Below are 22028 nucleotides of genomic sequence, written 5' to 3' on the forward strand. Positions count from 1 at the left end.
ATTCACATAGAGCCCTAAACGATGCGATTAACTCAAATAAGGCGCTTTATCGAACAACATTATTTTTGGGTTCCATTACGCGTATTTGAGAGAGATGCTGATCCAGATTTTTTCCAAGGTTGGACGACTCGATGGTAGTTTTAGACGTCGTATAAATAAGGTAATGTGTATTTTTTTATTTATATTCAATTCGAATTGTGTCCTTGAACGGCTCGATTTTGAGCATTTTGTAGCTATTTAATTTTTGTAAAAGAAATTTCCCATTGTACCTACATTTCGATTTTCGATATGAGGTGCCAAAAAACTTCTGAGTTTTTTTTGCTATCAAATGGGTCAAAGGCGGAGGAGAGAATTTTTGAATTTTCAGATTTAAAAAACAGATAAGCCATTTTTACTACAGGAATTGGATCCAGGTAACTGTAACTACCTGTGGACACTTTATTTGGCCAAAATCTAAGATTACGAATGTAACAATCAAAATTGAAATAAAATGATAAGGGATTGCGCCCCCTGAAAATTTTTTACACTTTTATTATACACCCTGTACGGGGTGTCCCAATAAGAACCGTTCGTCAAATAACTTGAGGGTAAAAAAAATTATTGGGTAAATCGGTCATGAAGAATCGCTGGAAAATATTTTAAAGTTCTAAAAATGACCAACAGCCATCTTAAATTTCTCAGTTATTTCAAAAACGTGGGGGTTCAATTGTTTTTGCAATAACCTGCTTCTTAACCGTTTGACCGATTTTAACAAATTTGGTAAGGTTGAAAAGAGCATTCCTTGGGCAATGAGAATCCAAACTATAGTTAATTTAATTAAATCCTTCTCCGCCAGGGGGTTAGTTTTCACACTATAACCCAAAATCCTAAAAAAATATAAAAAATCAAATGGAGTGATATGACCTTTTTTATGAAAAAGTATCCAAATAACATCCAAAGAGACCAGTGAAAACAGTTTTTCAAAATCTTGTTCCTAACCTCAAATATTGGGAAAGTGAGATTAATTAATTAATTTTAAAATGCTTAAATTGTATCTTAAATTTACTTTTTACGTATTTCCGGTATTTGTCGATGGCGCGAAACAAAAGCACCCTACACTTTTAGGTGGGCCTTCGAAAATTAAACAAATGAAACACGATGCATTATCAAATAATAACAGCCGTAATTTGTAAATTATTCTACTGTGTTTACATTCAGAAAGTGCAGTTTTTTGAATTTGTAATCTTTTCTAAAATGCCCATTTTTAACCAAGAAGCATTTAATATGCTGGCGAAATATTTTGAGTATTTTGAAAATGCGACCATCGCTGCCCACTTCTTCTATTTGCGTTATCCGAATCGACCACGAACCACTGCCGCCAGCATATTAAATGCTTCTTGGTTAGAAATCAGCATTTTAGAAAATTACAAAGAAAATGCAATTTTAAAATTTAAGATGGCAGTTACGCCCTCTAGTGGTCATTTTTAGAACTTGAAAATATTTTCCAGCGATTCTTCATAACCGATTTACCCAATAATTTTGTTTACCCCTAGTCATACGACGAACGGTTCCCGAGATATGGCCGAGGAACAGTCTTATTGGGTCACCCGGTACATATACAATATATGGATGGCGACGTTAATGATGCAGGAAAAGTTGGTTTAACGATACAAGATAAAAGGGATAAACGGAAAGTGGTATGAAATGAGTAAAGGGAAAGCAGATGAACGGTTTTAAGTTTTCAGATCTGCATATCAGGTTTTCAGGTCAGTAAGTGACAGGAAGAAGTGCCCGGTCAATCAGAAGGATCTTCTTTTTTATACAGAAATGATTACTGATACGCAAGGGAAGTGGAAATGTCATTTCGCGCAATGTTTTGCTATTCTTAGCTAGTGACATCTGGCGATCGACAATGTAGGTAGTTAGTTTTTAAGGCAGCGTTCACGCGCTCTATAAATAAAGCAAACCAGCCGAGGCCGTGCTATTGCCGATCCCGCCAGTTGTTCCCAACATACCAATTAATAATGGATTACCGAATTTTGAAATTTAATCTCGCCCATTGAAGTGAGTACCTATAAATTAACAGTACCTATTTACATGAGTTGCAGTGAATCACATCCGAACCGGCCGTAAGTGGTTTCTTTGGAAGTGCGATTAATTAACTGAGATTTTCGCGGGGATCTTCTTGCCTTTAGTGTTTTAACCGAAACGTAAGATCTTGTGCCTTTTCCATGTTTACCAATTTGCAAGACACGTTAGCTTAATCTTTATCACTGTTCCGTTAAACTAAAAGGTAAGCGTTTGATATTTTTCATTCTGTTAATTACAAAAGGGGTACAGGCTGCTTTTCTGTATTTGATTACCCGTAGCTACCGGTACTTAATATTAGTGCTTCGCCAGAAGCCGATCGCCGTTGCCCACAAGATCTCTGAAGACCGTTTCTCCGACGTGTTATCTGTGGCATCCGTTTCTAAACCTTACCCAGGGGCAAATTGCGCATTCCCTGGTGGCGCTCGAGTCCGTCCGTCCTCGTGCCTTCAGTTTCCGTTTGAGTTATAAGTGATGTATACTTTATTGTAAAAGTATAGTTTCTTTATGCTTATTTAATTTAACAATTACAACTAATTACAATTCGTCACATCGCTAATTGTAACGGTTGATTGAAAGCCAGCTCCTAAATTTTAAGGAACGCTATTAGATAGCACATTAGGCGATAAATAAAATGTTGTATACAACGGCATACGGCGGGGAATTTGAGGACAATTAATCTGTGCATTTACCTGCAACAAAACCTAATTAATGAATTGGGTAAAATGAATATCCACACAGCGGAACATTGGCATTTTATTCCTGTGCATAATCACGATCTCGGGAAGCTGCAGCCGGTTTGATTCGATGCCCAATATGTACGGGACTTTTTTTTCGCTGAAGTTTTGCATTCATCACGTACCATCGAAGCGACCTGTTTCAACAAAGCGGCATTTTCCAAAGAGAACAAGATTGTTACCCACCACAATTACTGTAATTTATTTTAAACGTTTGATTTGTAGAAAGTAGTGGTCGGTTATTTTTAAGAATTCGCATTTTAATATTCCTAAAGGAATCGACCTATGAACATTATTGACACGCCAAAAATTTCGTTCCAATGTTGCAAACAGGCGCATTATTCCTTCTAAAGAAAAAATAGTAAGTAAATCTCAGTTTCATTTCAACGGGGCAAGATAGCGCATACTTGCTTATTTGTGTAGAAACTCACCTATTTAGCCGAACTAGTGCATAATTCACGCTGTTAATATTTGTACAAAAATTCGTATGCTGTTGTGGTGAAAAAATTCTCTCAATGCTATTTAGCACAAAGGTCCATCGCTCCGTGAAATTAGCCAGGCAATTCAAGTACAGATTGCAATATCAATCTCATTTGGAAGCAAATTTTCCCAAGCAAACACTTCGAATCATTGATTAGCTTCTATTATTCTTACCCTTGTTGACAGTGGAGACAAATGGGGTAGGAAAATTACCTGAAAAGAAAATTCAAATTAGAAAGTAGGTATATAAATTATCAACGAATTCAAATTTGCATTCAATCAAATAATCGCGTGAATCTTTTTAAATTGTCTGTATTTTAAGGATTCATCATGGTTAAAGAAGAAAGGGTTACAAAGTATCTTGCATTGAAGAATAAAATAATGATCAAATCTACAAAGTGCAAGAAAACGTATAATTTAAAATTACAATCTGTTCCATCATGTATGACTTGGTCCCCGCTATAAGAGGCTTTGGTATTTATGTTAACGCAAAGAAATTTCGCTTTTAGATCTTTACTTTTACAGAACTTTTCCCCGTTTCACAAGCGAATCCGTAATGTAAAACACAAAAGGTGATTAAAGTTGAAAATTTCATCGAATATTCAAAAGGAAACCGTTATGCAAATTCCCGAGTTTGTTTAACAAAAACATTTGAGACTTTCAATTAACAAATCTCCTTTTAGAAACAAATTTTTCCAGAGTGTAATCGGATTATATATAAAATTCTTGTGTAACTGAAAAGCATCCGTGTATTACTTTTTTTTTCTTTCTAAAAGAAGCGTTTTCACGATTTCAGTTTAAATGGCAACAATTTTTATTAAGAAGCGCACAAGGTCTTCGAAAGAAGTTTTATTTCGAGAATTTGAAATTAAAACTCGTCGCGATCGCGCTTACCAAACAATGAGATCCTATTGAGTTTGTCAAGCCATGTCCAAAGTTCGATTGACAATTCGTTTCTTCTTGAACGGTCAGGTGGATGACCGTATTGTTGCCAAATGCGCGGAACGATTACTGATTAAATGAACTGTCCATCTCGTTCTCGACTTCGTTTTATTTCCCTTAAAATGTCACATACAAAAACCAATTTTAACGTGCAATTACTTTGCGGCTGAGAGAGCGAGTCGCGTGTGATTTTAACTACGATTTGTTTGTGGAAAGGAATCGATTGCCGACTTCATATTTCATAGTCCTTTACACGAAATTGTTTTCGAATTTTCGTAAATCACCGCCAATAAACGACCCTATTTCAGTAAATTGATGAAATCCTTTCATTTCGTCAATTGGAACTCGTATATTATGCTCTTATTTAGGCTATGCCGTTTTCTTCTACACACGCATTTGTCTACAATGTCATACTTCCGGATAGGTTCACTTCTCAATAAGACTGCTGGATATTATTATTCTCAATTTCAACTTCAACAGGTAGTAAGTACTCATTTCTTGTACAATTCAATCTTGAAATTATAATGTATAGGTGGTTATGCCTTTATATTGTTTTATTAAGTATTTATCTATGTATTCGCGTACTGTTGCCCTGTACGATTCGACTAACTGTTCATACTGTGGAGGAAATACCTCATACCGTTCCGATTCTTCACTGTATATGTTTCTTTCTCATTTTGTGTAGACTGAACTTCTTGCGTCTTCGCAATACGACGGAAAGGGAGCGGGGGTCCTCTTTTTCTTCTGTTTAGTATGTGATTCTGTTTATCATAATCGAATTCACCATAAACACTGTTTGTATTTTTACCTGTTAAATGAATGGTAGCCGATGCCGGGGCGTTTGATTCGATTCTTTGATTTTTATTGTACGATTTGAGATGTTTGATTTGTGTATTTCTAGTGCATTTTGTTGTAGTTTATTTCTTATATTTGTGTATTACGCCAGATTTGATTTCGACATGAAGGTTAGATGGCTCTGCTTATAGTTTTTCCTCATCATGGTTGCCAATTGCAAGTATAGAGTAATCTATAAAAACGAGTAGTCGTGTAATTTGTGCAACAAAACAGAAATAAAACAAAAAAAATATTTTGAATTCTTCAGCTTTTCTCAAGTTCCTCTCGACAGCATCTTCAAGTCCCCCCCCCTCCCCCGCCCTAATCGTTGTTAGAATCTGCTAAAGGTTGTCAAAGGGGAGGTAAGGTAACAGCATTTGATGACCGTCTGCCACACCTTCAAGCTTATAGGCGGCCTGTTTCGAAAAACATCCGAATTCGCTAAAGGGTCCGGACAGATCGACGGACGAACGGACAAAACGCAAACAATAGCATTCTTAAAAAATGCTCTAGAAATAAATAAATCCACTATTCCCTTCTAGTCCGAGATCTACAATAGTCAAAATTACCCTAGGATAAGGTTAACGGTTCCTGGTAGGTGCAGTATCTTTACAGACAATGCAGAAGCTCCAGCATCTGTAGTAGATCCCAATTCATTCGGTAATCGCAAAATTTAAATAGGTCAAAGATCTAGTCATCTATATTAATTATTTAACCCGAAAACCTCCTCACTTTCTTTGACTATCGTTCTTACAGTAAGAAGTCGATTTAATTTAACGCCGTTTAAATGTAATTATTAACGTCGCTTCAGAGAAAAAAATTAGTTAAATTCTGTCCTATTCTTAACCATCTTAACGACGAGTTTCTTGAAAGCTCTCCACAACTTCCTCCAATTATCAAGGTAAGATGTGGTCACGTTTGCTTCTAACTTACCCCTATTTAAACTTCAATAACACTATTACCTAGGTTGTAATTTTGGGCCGGAGTTAATCACAAAATCAATCATTTACAATTGAATCAAATTTATTTGACATAAAACAATCAAGCTAAAAGAAAAATAGACACTCAGGACCAGACATGCCACGCAACAAGAGAGCAATAGACAATTAATTAAAGCGAAACTTAATTACGTTAAAATGTCAATAATCCTAAATCTCCGGTAGCAATTGCGATTTTCAAACGAACAGATATAAAATGATACTTCGGGACTTCACTTCTCGACTTCAATTATAGCGCCTGAATCTCGATTTCGACGACACTGACTTCGTTGTAATTACAATTATAGTATTGACTCTTTAACGCGTATTGGGAAAACTTCTTCGTAAACGTAAAAGCACACTTCCGCTTAACTCCTTATAACCTTACAACGTTGACTTAAATAACGAATTATTCCACCACAATTGACTTCTAAGTGCACTTCACAATTAAACAAGACTGACTATCTCGATGACTACAAAAGTTACTGTTTTCCAAATAAATGCGGTCCAACAAGGGTAAATTTCAACGTCCAAAAAACTCTCTTCACGTCTTCCACCAAAAAGGAGCCACCACCAAGCAAAAGATTGACCAACAAAGAGCGTCCGGTTCAATTATTTAAAACCTTCATTTACTTCCTTCTTCCTTCCTTTACAAAAATGACGCACCGTCTTAGAATAATCCGCTCACTTTGCCGATAACACTCATTCACTTTGTAGCGATAAGAGAACTTCTTATCTACGGCCGGAGAAAAAAACCTGAGATAAAGTTTTAAAAATAATTTCCAGATGTTTAAATGTAGTCTTTTAACATAATTAAAAATTGACATACGGGGTGTCCCATCGTGATTGCAGCTGCAACTTCATTTCAAAAAATGGTGACAAACTACTATAGTTTTGGCCCCTTCTAAAGTGTTCAGACCTCTAACACGTTTTACTGTAAATAAACGTAATACGATAGGTGGGATTATCTCGCCTGTCCAGTCCTTTCCTGGTAATCGAACGATTACAATAAATGAATTGCTAATCCCAATCCAAAAAAAAACTTGCAAACTTTTAATAACATTCATATATGGATATGATTTTATTTATTATTATTGGATAGTGTAGTGCTATGTTATAATATACAAAGACTTATCGAGGCACCTGGTGTTATAATTTACGGCGCGCCTCGTTGATATTATTTCAATAAATCAAAGTCCTTCCCGTAATTTACGATCTACTATTTTTAAGCACGGTGTAAGTATTGAAAATCTGTTATAAACAATCACTGAAATGGGGGAGGTTTCATATGAAAATCGTGTGCACGACGCATTTGCATGTTGTATCTAATTTGTTGTCATGCAACCGATTTCATCTGCTTAGATGAGATCCTTTATTCTTTGTCTTGCAGCAGTAGTTGTGAGGAGACGAGGTATATTAAGATGATATCTTTTAACCTGAGCTTCTTTTAAATATTTAAACGAATTCCTAATTTTACCTCTCTTTACACGTTGAATTTAGTTTTCATTGCAAGTAAACGTTACTGAAATACACGTTCGCGTTTTACGATAGCAATTTTTCTACTAATTCGTTCCGGCTGCAAATGTATGTACTCGGTTAAAGGTTTTTTATTGGTTGTTTGGCGTTGTTCTAAAAATAAAAAGTTCCTTTCATTGTGACTACAAAATATACCCAGCCATCCCAGCACATCAGGTACATTTTCCAATTTACTCTTTGTTGATTTTTTAGGATCATGTTGACTCATTTACGCTGTTTAATCCAACTATAACTACAGGCGAATTACTTTTTTTAAGCGTTGAAGGGAAGAATTAACGTTTAGTTGTACACTTTTCATCAACAACTGTTTTTATCCATTTATACAAATTACCTCTTAAATTGTTACGGTGTTACCAATTATATTGCAACGTAAATTTAATTACGTGCCTTATTTATTAACAGTAATTAACAATAAATGTATAACAGTCTTGAAACGAATTGATTTATAACAACTAAAATATTATTTATCACTCACACATATACAATTTATAACAGCGCGACCTATTTATTACTTCGGCGTCGAAATTAGGACTGACAAACGCAATTCGGCTTGCTTATATAGCCCTCTCTTTCTTGAAAGATCTCGAATGGTTCCGAACGCACCCAACCATTCTAGAACATTCTCGAATAAACACGTCATATTTCCCGGAAAGATTACGTCACATCCGCCTTTGTTCTTTATCGCCGATGATTAATCTTTCATGACGCGTCGGTGTCTATCGAGATTTCTGGAATGATGTCACTTTTGGACTTCACCCAGTAAGGATCACAGCTCCGCCAGCCCCAGAGTAAATTTATGTTATATACAGAGTGTTTAAAAGTAAGGGACATGACGGCGGTGGTTCCTAAGCTAGAGAGAAATATTACAACAATTTATTTTCATTTTAATTTTGTATCAAAGAAATATACTATGCGAAGAGGTATTTTTGCTTCTAACTCACGGAGTATCTTTTCTCCGACTGTCAGAAGGAGGCCAAGAGGACTGTTCCAACAGCTTACTTTTGTTTACAGTTTTGTATAAGGCGACTTTATTCTGCGAGATCTTTTTGTAAGCGCGAGAGAAATGTTCCAACGCCTTATTTTCGTGTAATCAGGAGAATATGTTGGGCGAGGAGGTCTTTCCGCTACTAATTTATTGAGTATCTGTGATGCATGTACGTTTTCGCTAGCTACCGAGAGAATATAATGTATGTGGTGGAATTTTTCTAAGCTCAAGGCTTCATTTTCGTTTAACCTTTGCATCAGGAGAATATGTTATACGGGAAGGTGTATTTCTGATAAAAAAGTTGTTTTTTTGTGGCCACGAGGAGAATAGAATCCATGAGGTGGCATTTTTCTAAGCGCAAGCCGAATACCATATAACCAGTTCGTAACTGTTCCGTGTGGTAATCGCCAGGATCGAAAATCCTCCTTTCAACTGATGAAGGTGTATGATTTTGTAATGGACCTTCAATTTGTAACGTTTTGTTTAATTTATATTCGATTCTTACTTTCATTTAACTTATTTAACTTAAAGTCACTAGATATAGAAAGTACCGCAATCATCCGCCATTTTTGGGCAAATTTGCTGCCAACTTAAAAAAATTTACAAATAAAATCTGAATAGCTGTCATGTTTTATAAAAATATATACAGATATCTCCAAACAGGTGGAACAATCCCTAACATTAAAGTTACTAGAATCTGGTAACTTCCGCCATTTTTGGGCAAAAATCATGCGTTCTCTCTCTAACACACGGGCCCAATGGATTGCGGTACTTTCTATATTTAGTGACTTTAATTTAACTGATATTCTTACGCCATCTATGTATTTCCCGAGGTATTTCCTTTGTAAACCTGTTTAGTTTAGAAGTAGACCGCTAGAGGTCGTGCAGATATTTATTTTCTTCTGCGTGCGCACTGCTACGACTATTCCTTGTGCAAAAGTGTTGTGTTTTGTGATTTGCTTTCAATGCTTCACTGACGCGAGTTCTAAGGCAGTTTACAGTTGTGTATTACCTTTGACTTTAAATAATAGTTTTGCCACGATTATGCTTTTTATATATCCGATTTGCCGGATACGTTCTTTATCAAATATTGCTTTTGTTTAGTTAACATAAATTGAGTTATTTGAGTATCAATTCCGGTTTTAGTATTCGCGTTACCCTAGTGTCCGACGTTAGACATTGGGCTGGTTCATAAGACACAACAGTTACCGATACGCTAGCTCGCAGCAGGTAACAGTTATGGTCTTATGTCACGATCACTACTTTGAGATGTAGCGCTACTAAAACTGGCCGATTGCTCCGTAAAGAGCGCAAAGTAGCGACGTAATTATGAGACGTATCGGTAACTGTTCCACAACAGTTGCGTCTTATGAACGCGCCCATTACCTCCACAATATTTTTGTGTCGCGCTATTTTCTAACCCTCTTGTTTTTTGTTTGTGTTGCTATCTGTTACAGATAAGGCAGAAAAGCGCCCTTCTGAGCCCAAAAGGTCATTACGACCACAGTTTCAAAGGTTTCTTTTCCACGATTGTGGGAGGCTGCACATGTAATGGTAGTACACGAAAACTGCCTTTCTAGGCTCCCCATCTGGATCACGGGGGAATCTGACGACCTGGTGGGGATCAAACAGCGCTGGGAGATGCATAATTCCTGGGCAACACGTGCACCGCATGTGTTTAATAAAATCACCATCTTGTTACAGAGACGATGAGACCGGCACACCACAGATTAATGTTCCGCTCTAGTCCAACTTAGGCGATCTATGTTGGGGGTTCACGTGTGGGATGGCTTGAATGACGTTGAGGGTCGGACGACTCTAGTCAGGGAGATAATACAAAGAGCACGAATATGAGGCCTAGATACGTGAGACCCTTGTCCATACTGCTATCGTAATCCAGAATCCTCTTACACTTCTGAAGTTCCTACCAAACTCTTACCAAGTTTTTCACAAATTATTTTCATTTCCTTTCGTTAGTTTTTTCAATTAAAACATTTTTTCTTTTCATGTACAGGGTGTCCCATTTTTAACACTTTTATATTTCCATAACTGACGACCAAAAAAGTATGTAGGCATCATGCACTATTATAGAGGTCAGTTTATAAAGAGAAAGTCAAAATCTGAAAATATCGCTCGCTTTAATTAATTGACAATTTCAGAATTGCTCTATATTTTCTTAGCTAAAAGAGATACAGAAAAATATTCATCAGAAACGTTTTTTGATCATTATTGTTAAATCATCTACAGTTTTCAAAATAAGTCCTAACCTCATTTTTTTAAATGCAACACTATATAATATTTTAATCTAAAAAAATACCATATTAGATTCCCTTTTTTTAAAATTCAATACTGATTAAAAAAGAATCAAAGATTTAACAAAAACTAAAAAACTATTTTAATTTTTTAATTTTTTTTTATTTTTCTACATCTGTAGAATTTTTTGAATATCACCCTGAGAAGAAATTTTATATAGGGTGTTCCGTTAAAAAATGAGGTTAGGTCCGATCACTCTTTTACCTGACCCCGTATACATATTATAAAAACTGCAGATAATATTCAATAATCATTATAAAGAAACTTGTGATAAACATTCTTCTGTGTGATTCTTCTTCAGCTCCGCTCCGGCTGTTTCTACTATCTCGTTCTCTCACAATATAATATTAATTTCTGGAGATCTTAATTTTTCATCAGTGATTATCGTTCATAATATCTTTAAATAAAAATCGACGTACTCATATCAACATGACCACATTCGGGTACATACTTTTAGCGCATTTTTTAAGAATTAAAAAAAATGTCGTTTTGTCCGTCCGTCCGGACCCACTTCTACCGTTTTGAACTACTTCTAGGGAAATGGTCCTACAGTCCTGGAATTTTTGCAGTAGGTAGCCTATACCTTGAAGGTGTGCCAGACGGCCATTAAATTTCGCTGTCTAAAAGGGGGCTCCTGAGATGCTTTTTTGAAAGTAAAACGTGCATAACTTTTACATACGACAACCAATTTGAGGGGAGGGGGGGTTAAAAATTAAATGTATTTCTCATTGTATTCTAATTAAAGGGCTCAACGAACCGAACCGTTTTCTACCAACTACTGCCCTTCTTTCTGTCCTCTTATCAAAATACGGGGGGAGGGGGAGGGGGGAGAGTGGAACTAGTTTTATCCTTCATGGTACTCTAATGAAAGGTCTCAACGAAATGAATTAATTTCTACCAACCATAGCCCTCCTCCTCGACCTCTTATCGTGATCGGCTATATTCCCTTATACCTCAAGAACGGATTGTCGGAAGAGGTACTCACAAAGGGCGATTGAAACGTCTGCAAGAAATATATCCATTGGTGATGTCAAAACAAAAGCTATTTCGGTTGAAAAAATACGCTATATCTGCACAGGACCTGTGCACTTATACATGTATAATTAAGTTTTACTGAGAACCGTATACATTTCGTTATATCTTCCAAAGTTAAAGTTAAACGACAACTATTCAACAACTCTGATCTCACGTTGTGCAAATAGACACAAAACGTAGAGATCAATACATCGGTATCATCTACAAAGTGATTCTAAATCCCGCATACGAGAAAATTTCCATCAGGTAAACTAAAAAGATAAATGCTTTCAAAAATGCGCTACGATAAAGAGGTGATAGCAGTAAGTTACAAAGTTAACATGCAAAGATCCTGAATGTTCGTGAAAGCAAAGAGATGAAAGATTAGATTTGACATGAAGTAACCCTTACTTTATCTATTGTATGTACACAGACTAACCTTTGGCATTTTCGCGAGATCGGTTAACTGAAAAGTTTCTTTTAATTAAGAATTTAAATAACGGCGAGTAATTTTTCCAAAGGAAAAAAGGAGCTTTTCTTCTGTCGCTATTTATGCCAGTACTTTATTCGTCGAGCTGAAAAGAAAAATATGATAAAAAGCTGGCCTCAATTCACCCATTAACTTAGCAATGAGCATCTTTATTTAGGAATATTAATTTAAGTTCAAGAAAGGAGTGCTTTTATAAAACGTCACGAAAAAAAAATAAATGAAATGGCAAAAATGCGAAAAGGTCGGGCTTTGTAAAAATTCGCACTGTTTTAGGTTAACAATAGAAGGAGAAATTGTCACTTTTGTGTGCTTTACACAACCGTACACCCTTTTTGAAAATCTTCCAGTAAAGTTTACTAGTCGTACACCGATTCCCAATACGAACGTAATTCTTCCCGTCTCGCACCCGATCTCCTAAGGGAGACATGGGCTACTAAAACGGCAGCCAAGGTAAAGACCCTAACATAATGCGTCCTATATATGCGTTGGGACCGAAGGAAGTTCGCTTATTCGGGGAACGTGCTCGAAAAAAAAAACGAAACACACGCAGTTTATAGGGGCCATTGTTGTTTTCCCCGAGTAAATTTTAGTCGAGGTATTGGAGAATGATTTATTGAAAGCTTTCGGCTAAATTATCTCTAATATAAAGAGAGATTCGTCCAGGCAAGATATTAATCGGGACGATAAATTTTCGTACCGATCTAATGGACGCAAACTAAATTTCGAAGCGGAATTCACATTTATGGAAATGAGTACGTTTTCTAATGTGATTAATGCATTAATGTCGTCCATTTCGACCGCTCGCCAGTTATTCATTTGCCCTTTCGAAAAGTTTCACGTAGGTATAAGAAAAATCAAACTGTCGAATTAAATAATTTTTTATCGACTTCACTATTCCTATACGCATTAATTAGTTCATTGGAAACGTACAATAATTGACGCAAAATACGCCATGTAACTGTTCTACATTTTGAGATGAGCTTTCGGGTTTATGGACATCTTTCTTACTTTCCCCTAATTTTTATTGCATTTATATACGCTACCGTTGTCGATTGAGGTATTTCCACAGTAACAAATTATATTGTAACTCGCTTTAATTTTCAAGAGACCGGGTGAATTCTTCAATAAATATGGCACAACCCACATAAGGGTACCAATTTACAATAAAAAGTAACGGTGGAATGTAGTCGAGATATATAAAAAAAGTTCATTGCTCGATCATTTCTATATAACAAAACGTAATCGTCCGAGGAAGATCCAATTTTATCATTTCTATATTGTTCAGCTGCAAGGCGCCATCTTTTCCAGTAAGAGCTGTACCGTTTGTACCACTGATCCTAAAAAAACTAATTAGGGTAACCTAATCTTTTTGATTTGTATAAAAGATTATATGATCGGTTCTTTTTAAGAAATTCCATTACATTTTTTATTGAAAATAAAATCGATCGGTATAAATTTATTGCATGGAACTGATCCAAGGAAATTCCCATCTCTGTCACAGATGAAAAATTCTTACCTCAGTCCAGGTGCGAACACCCGACCTTCGGTTTTATAGCCCTACGCTCTACCATTAAACCACAAAGTCGGCCCCCTTCAATTTATACTCTCATATAAGTGATATTCTTACGCCATCTATGTATTTCCTTTGAAATCCGTTTAGTTTAAATGTAGCTAGTTGAGTATTACAGGTTTCACTTACATTAGTCTTTTTTATTTTCGCCGCCAGAGGTCGTGCAGATGTGTCCGTGATACTTCTAATCTCTCTTTAATTTTTATATATGCATTCCCTACATTTGTTCCGTTCAGAGAAGATCTTGCCTACATGGTTACTTGATACGCAATTACTTTTACTTGACTTATTGTCTACCTGAATAAGGGCTCATTGTTTTGGCTATCACTATATTTCTGTAGAGTGTTCCTCTCTATTTCTAATGTGTTGTGGCTTGTGGGTACTCCATTCAATACCCTTAGCGGATCCATATTATATAGTGAGAGGTATGTACCGGGTGACCCAATAAGACTGTTCCTCGGCCATATCTCGGGAACCGTTTGTCGTATGACTTAGGGGAAAAAAATTATTGGGTAAATCGGTTATGGAGAATCGCTGGAAAATGTATTCGAGTTCTAAAAATGACCACCAGAGGGCGTAACTGCCATCTTAAATTTTAAAATTGCATTTTCTTTAAATTTCGCATAATAAACTAAACATTTATTTTTTCACATTTTTAAAGAGAAGAGATTTTAACAAATTTGGTATGATTGAAAAGAGCATTCCTTGTGCAATGAGAATCAGTGTCAAAACTAGCCCCTTGGCGGGGAAGGATTCAACTAAATTAACTATATTTGCTCTTTTCAACGATACCAAATTTGTTACAATCGGTCAAACGGTTAAGAAGTTAAAGCAGGTTATTGCAAAAACAATTGAACGCCCCACACCATCTTTGTTTTTGAAATAACTGAGTTTTTGTTTTTACGAAAATGATAAACTGGTTCTCTTTAAAAATGTGAAGTTTATTATGCGAAATTTAAAGAAAATGCAATTTTAAAACTTAAGATGGCAGTTACGTCCTCTGTTGGTCATTTTTAGAACTTGAAAATATTTTCCAGCGATTCTTCATGACCGATTTAATACGACGAACGGTTCCCGAGATATGACCGAGGAACAGTCTTATTGGGTCACCCGGTACATATTATGACTCCTAATTTTCTCTTCTGGATTACATTTGCCTTATTATTTATCTGGATACTACTACGTCAACACCCGTTGTGAAATAATTATCTACGCCGAATTTGAGTACCACACTTTGGAAACTTCCGCCATCATCTTAGCGAGATACCTTCCGAGTTCCGAGACCTGATTTTGTCTACGATACTTTTGTTACTCCGAAGATTAATTCCTGTTAGTTTGATTTCGTTGTATTGTTCAGATTAGAATGGTATACGAAGATATTAGTTACAGTTGCTTTGTAAATTAGTTTTTGAAATTATCGAGACTTATTCCGAAACGATTCTTAGTGAAGTTACTTGTGCCGCACTGAAGAAATTGTTCATGTTGGTTTATTTACATTTTGAATTAATTAGATCATTGCTGTTGTATGGAAATTTAGTTACTTGTGTATTGTAAAGCAGTATTCTTGAAGTTAATGTCACGTTTATGCTTTTATTTTACCGATTTGTACGGACGATTCGTTGTCGATCAAAATTTTGCTTTTGTTTAGTAAACGTAAGCTGAAGTATTGATTCCTATTGAGTTAACTCCGTTGTTTTCTGTGGAAGTCTAGTTTGATTTGGATAATTTTCCTGACTACAAGTTGCTCTCTTTTGCTAAAAATTGAGTTAAATTTTAAATTTTGGCCTTTCACATATAGATGTTACAGTGCCCTATTTGAAAATTTTTGAATCGTTCAACTCACCCTCGCCTATGTTCTACCCTGTCAATTATTTTATTTCTTTAGCTTATCAAGACCAGAATAGGGATCTGTTACTCTGCATTGTTCTCTCTGTCGGTAAGTTCTTCTCTTTTAAATTCTCTTCTCTTTATTTTGGAAGGAATTCTAAAATGCAACGGAATATTTTTATTTTCAGCCAATGCTGCTCTACCAATCCAACCCACCATACAGGGTGTAATAGCATCTAAGATCCTTCTTTTATAAAAGCAAAATTGTGCGCAATTACCGTAGCCATGTTTCTAAAATATTTCTGATTCCAGTGTTGTTTTAATTTACGTTCTTTTTAAATATAACACCCCGTATGTTATTCAAGAATTGGAGAGTATTTGAGTAGTGTAGCAAATATTCCAGAAATCCCGATAGACATCGAGGTGCCATTAAAGATTAGCTATCGGCGATAAAGAACGAAGGTGGAAGTGACGTAACCTTTCCGTATTTTGTTCCAGAATGTTCACCACCACTCGGTATACTCGACTTTACTATATAAGCAAATCGGATTACGTTACACCACAGTTCCAACTTCGATGCGCTTGTGTTATGTTATAAATAATAAGTGTTACACCGGTGTCAAGTGTCGGGTTATTTTTAAGTGAACGATTAGTGAAAGTTTATGCCAGAAAAATGGAACAACTGACGCAATTGCAAGAAATCAGAGCCGGTCAAGATTAAATGAAAACCGAGATCGAAGCTGGTCAACAATCAACGAACGCTAAAATAGAAGCAGGTCAACAAGAACAAGAGTTGCCTGGGACTGTGTCTCTGCTACAACCGTCCTCCGTGTAGCGCGACGCAACTGTTTTAAGGAGGGGGAAGTGTAAGTAGTATTCCAGAAATTTCGATAGACATCGAGGCGGCATAAAAAATTATTCATCCGCCATAAATGACGAAAGCGAATATGACGTAATCTTTCCGAGAAATATGACGTGTTTGTTCGAGAACGTTCTAGAATAGTCGAATGTTTTCGTAAGCGCTCGATGTCGTTCAAGAAAGAGGGCGCGTTTGCTATATAAGCAGACGAATTGCGTTTCAGTACAGTTCTAATTTCGAAGTAATAAATGGTTCGCGCTGTTGTAAATTGTGTTTTCGTCTTATAAATCTGTTTTTTTGAAGGCTGTAAGTTGATTGTTAATTAGCTGTAATAAATAAAGCACGTAATTAAATTTACCTTACAATAAGTGCTCTTCAAGTACTTTCCAATTCTTCAATAAAATACGGCGTGTTCCATTTTAAAACTCGTAAGTTTGATACGCCACTGAAATACAGCATACGCGTGCGTTTAGTGGTGCCAAATTAAATTTTAGAAAATGGGGGGGGGGGGGGTAATTAATTTTTACCAACCATAGCCCTTCTCCTCGACCTATCGTCATCGGGTATATTCTCTTATACCTCAAGAGCGGATTGTCGGAAGAGGTACTCACAAAGGGCGATTGAAACGTCTGCAAGAAATATATCCATTGGTGATGTCGAATCAAAAGCTATTTCGGTTAAAAAAATGCGCTTTATCTCTGTCGACCAGTTTTCTCTTTTAATATTCATTGCAACCCCTGGAAATTTAAAATATGCCGCATTGGACATGTTTCTGTGAAGGTTAAACCCATTTCTTCCAGCATCCAGTATTTCAGTCATTACACTCATAGATTTCAAAAAATTGACAAATTTAAAGATTTGTAATAAATCGAGCAATTCGAAGAAGTGGAAAGAATTTGAACTGAAAGGATGACAAATCTGAACGAATCGAAAAAAATGAAATAATCTAAATATACCAGGAAAATTCTAAGCTAAATGTATTCAAACGGTCTGACGAATCTGAAAATATTGAAGAATAAAGAGAAGAAATGAAATATTTGAAGAAGCCGAGGAATCCAAAGTATATAAATTAAGTATCCTAGAAAAAGATTGAACGAAGTCGAAAAAATAAAAAAGTTTAAGAAATGTGAAGATGTGATAAATTTGAAGAACCGGAAGGACCTAGAAAACTGATAAGTGCGGAAAAAAAACGAAAAATAATCAAAATGTGAAGAAAGGAGTTTTTAAAAAAGAATCTAAAGAAATCTAATGAAAAAGAATACTATGGATCTGAAGAAACGAAGAATGAACTAAAAAATTTAAAAAATGAAACTGGAAGAAAGAATCATAAGAATATGAAGAAGCAGAAAAACTGAAGATAATAAAATTGCAAATAATTCGAAGAATGGCAAGAAGTAAAGAAAAACATTTTAAAAAAATATTGAATCATAGAAAAATCGGAAAAACCTGAAGTCCGAAGAATAGAAATTTGCAGAAAAAGTCAAAGTAATCGAAGTGCCCAAAGAATCCGAAGAATCTCAAGAGTGTAGCACCTCAAGTTTTAGGTTTTTTCGTGTTCTATCCACAATACGTCTGTCTGTCTTTACATTACTAACCAAATTCCTTTGGATCATACCATTCCAACCTCAAGGGCCCCCTATACGTTGCGCGGGAAACACCCACGTTTTATTTTGGTCTATTTAATACACGTAGGTGCTGAAATTATTGCGAGTTTTCTTCTAGACTCGGGAAACTACAACAAAATCTTAAAATTTTGAAAAAAGGTGCGATAAGCTTTACCATTCATACGTTAAATTGCCAATTTGGATTAATTTATGTTAAATTCATTACATGTCAGTTAATGGGTTTTCATTGCATTATCAAACAATGGACCTAATATATCTACCCTGTTTATCCCTTTTACCCTAACATAACTAACTCAAAAGCTCGAAGGCATGTAAACGCAGCGAGTTGAGTAATATACAGTACAGTCGGTTATAAACTTCGAAATTTGTTTGGAAATCAACCACCCCATTGTCATAATAGTGTAAGATCGTATTGGAATTGGTGAGGATTATTTTTCAATTCGCGCCCTTTGCGTTTGAGTAGGAGAAATGTGTTAATTAAAACGGCGGCGTTCGAGAAAATTGTGTTATGCAAATGTCGGCTATTTGTCGAAAGTGAATAATTTGGAAAAGCGTTTCGGGGTAGGTAGTTATTGAACTTCATAGTTTTTCGAAGTGTGCGCCGGCATTATTCCTCGCTTTCGCAGATATATTGCTGATATATTTTCTTAACGTTTTCTGGGAATTGTCGGTTCTTTTATACGAGCTAAATAAATTCCCGGGGAAGACGTGCGAAATGGTAGTCGGGAAGAGATGGCCATATCGTGACACTGCCGTCTTATCCTTTATTCTCCTTTAGGATAATAGCGAACGAGTGCAGGACCTTTCACATCGGATTGTCTGCTTATCTTCGTTGGACATACAATGCGCGTTCTCCTCGTCCTACCGGGATATTGTAAAATCTCCTATCAGCGATGACGTCACGAACAGCGAAATTAAAACCGAGCGATTTTTTAAAACGCCGTTTTGATCATTCTAACTGCAACTGAGCTATGTAAATCTTTCCAATTCAATTATCTACTCGCATGGTTACCGTAAATTAATGGGCGCTTTGATGTTCACTGAATAGCCGACAGAGGGCTCGACCAACTTATTATTTTGATGTGATTACAGCACTGTTTAGGGCTTTTACGCACACGTTTTAACTTGATTAATTGTTTTATATTGCCGCAGGTATAAACGGTTACGTTACAATAAAGCCCTCGTTGTGTACATTTTATTTGATTACTTCATCGATCGACCTCGAAAAGTTCTCTTCGCAAATTCGTGCCGGTTCCATTGTTATTCGTGACTATACACACACGAAAATATTCCATCTAAAGTAATATCATATATTCAGAAAAATTTCATTATTACCGTTAGAATGTAAGTAGAAAATATTGGTCAACAATTACGGAGATATTCAGCAGAGGATACGCATCTTTCTACAGCGAAAAACCGTATATACGATTCGACAGCAAAGCCGTTCACGTCAGCAACCTTTTTAAAACGATTGGACTTGACCACAACCTTGCAGCGGGTGCAGCTGACAATCTATTACAATATAAGCTATCAATCTAAAATTGATCTGTACGAGTCCCAGATAGATAGACGGATCTGTGCGGACTCTTCTTTAATTATTCAAAAATAGCAGAGATTAACGCCGTAGATTAACAGTTGTAACGGAACTAATGACGCTATCTCCGACACAACAGCGAAATCGATACCCGTAACAAGTAAGAGTAATGAATGTTCTGTTTAATTTCAACTTGATTAATTTGATATTGATCCATAAATTCGTGCGGACGAAGAGGGGCCCGGGGGGGGGACGAGAAAATTGAAAGGAGGAAAATATTTACTATTAGACTTTTAGAATTTAATTTAAAAGATCAAACAGGAAAAATCGTTTACGTTTGAATAAATTCGAACTTGTTACACGGTACGTAATTGACTTTTTTTCCATCGTACGTCAAGAAAAATTCTCGCGACATTTATGTTACTTCAATGGGCAATCAGTGGGAATTCAAGGGTTTTGTATTCAGCGTTTGTGATTTGAGCTTGTTTGAACAAATAAGAGCGTGCTGGCACGTTATTATTCAATTTGTGCAAACTGATTTGCGCCAATTACAATTTAAATTTTCAGTCTTATCACTTCGCCATTGCTCTAGCTTTGTACCTTAGTGCGAAAGAAAAAATACCTACATATTGTAGTGATCCTTCCTGAGGCGCCCTTAAGTTGATCAAGTGGTCAACGGAGATAAGGAAAGAAAAGGGGATGTGACCGATTCTTTGTGTGAAATATGTTTTATAGATTTTTCGAGGTTTTCTGTTTACTAATGTAACGTTAGTTATACAGGGGGGTTCCTGGCTCAGTTCAAGGTCGCTCGCCACCTGGTGGTAACCTTGTAAAGTAGGCCAAGGTCACGTTACTGTGGGAATTAGGTCAATGTGAAAGTTGAGTGACACGTGGATGATGGCGGTGACCTAATTTTCGTCATCCGAAGTCATTGATCTCATTAATTTTCAATGTCATCTGAGGTCATTGGCCCCATCAAATTTTAAGGTCATCCGAGGTCATTGGCCCCATTTTTGAGGCATGACATTTCGAATGTCATCAGAGGTAATTGAGCCAATACATTTGCAAGATCATCCGAAGACATTGACCACACGTTTTTGTTATCAAATCACATTTTCAAAGACATCCGTGGTCATTAGCTTCCATAAAATTTTAAGGCCATGCGAAGTAGGTGGCCCCGTTTTGGGGCGGTCTCAAATTACATTTTCAAAGTCATCCGAGGTCATTGCTCCAATGTGAAATTATATTTTTAAGGGCATACGAGGTTATTGACTCATGGTCGAGGTCTTCCCAGGTCAATGACCCCAATCGTGGTGTTAAACAACATTTTCAATATCATTTAAGGTCAATGACCTCAATTGTGGCGTCAGAATCAATTTTCAATGTCATCCATCCATCCAATGGCCCCATTTTTGTGTTAGAAAATTACAATTTCATTGGTATACAAGGCCAACGACTGCAATTTTATGGGGTCGAATTCCATTTTCAAAGTCCAATAAACCCATTTGTTGTGGTGTCTAATTATACTCTCACGGTCAATCAAGATCAATGAACGCATTTGTCAAATTATATTTTCAGGGACATTTAAGGTCAATGGCCTTGTTTTTTATGCAGGCTTTAATCTAAAACTATTTAAGTTAAAGATTAAAGCTTTCTTATTAAGCAAAGCGTTCTATTCTGTCGAAGAGTTTCTGCTTTGCGATATGAAAACTTTTCCATGTAATTATTAAGTAATTATTAAGCATGTATAATATTTTAGATTTTTCCATTGTTTTGACGAATGTAAGTTTCTTTTGCTAACTATGCATGAAATAAATATTATTATTATTATTATTATTATGCAGTCTAATTACATTCTCAAAGTCAGCCAAAGTGAATGGCCTAATTTTTATGTGGCGTCTAATTACATTCTCAAGGTCATCCGAGGAGAACCCATTCTTTGTGGTGTCAAATTACGTTTTAAAGGACATAGAAGTTCAATTACCTCATCTTTTGTGGTGTTCAATTACATTCTTGAGGTCATACAATGTCAATGTCCTCATTTTTGTGGTGTCAAATTACATGTTCGAGGTCATCCAAGATCAATGACCTCATTTTATGTGGTGTCTAATTACACTCGCGGTCATTCAAGATCAATGAACCCATTTTCCGTGTCAAATTATATTGTCAGGGTCATCCAAAGTCTAATTACATTCTCTAAGTCAGCCAAAGTCAATGGCCTTATGTTTGTGGCGTCTA

General features: G+C 36.1%; 1 protein-coding gene across 1 annotated transcript in view; it reads right to left on the reverse strand.

Annotated features, from left to right (window-relative positions):
- Window positions 1-3254, reverse strand: part of LOC116174603 (Krueppel-like factor luna) — a 45731-nt gene extending 42477 nt beyond the window's left edge. Inside the window, exon 1 of the mRNA XM_031492544.1 lies at window positions 3236-3254. The gene's annotated coding sequence lies outside the window, so the exon portion shown is untranslated. The remainder of the gene's footprint in view (window positions 1-3235) is intronic.
- Window positions 3255-22028: the final 18774 nt, after the last annotated feature.

This window comes from Photinus pyralis, unplaced genomic scaffold (genome assembly GCF_008802855.1).
Source record: "Photinus pyralis isolate 1611_PpyrPB1 unplaced genomic scaffold, Ppyr1.3 Ppyr1.4_LG6, whole genome shotgun sequence".
Lineage (NCBI taxonomy): Eukaryota > Metazoa > Arthropoda > Insecta > Coleoptera > Lampyridae > Photinus > Photinus pyralis.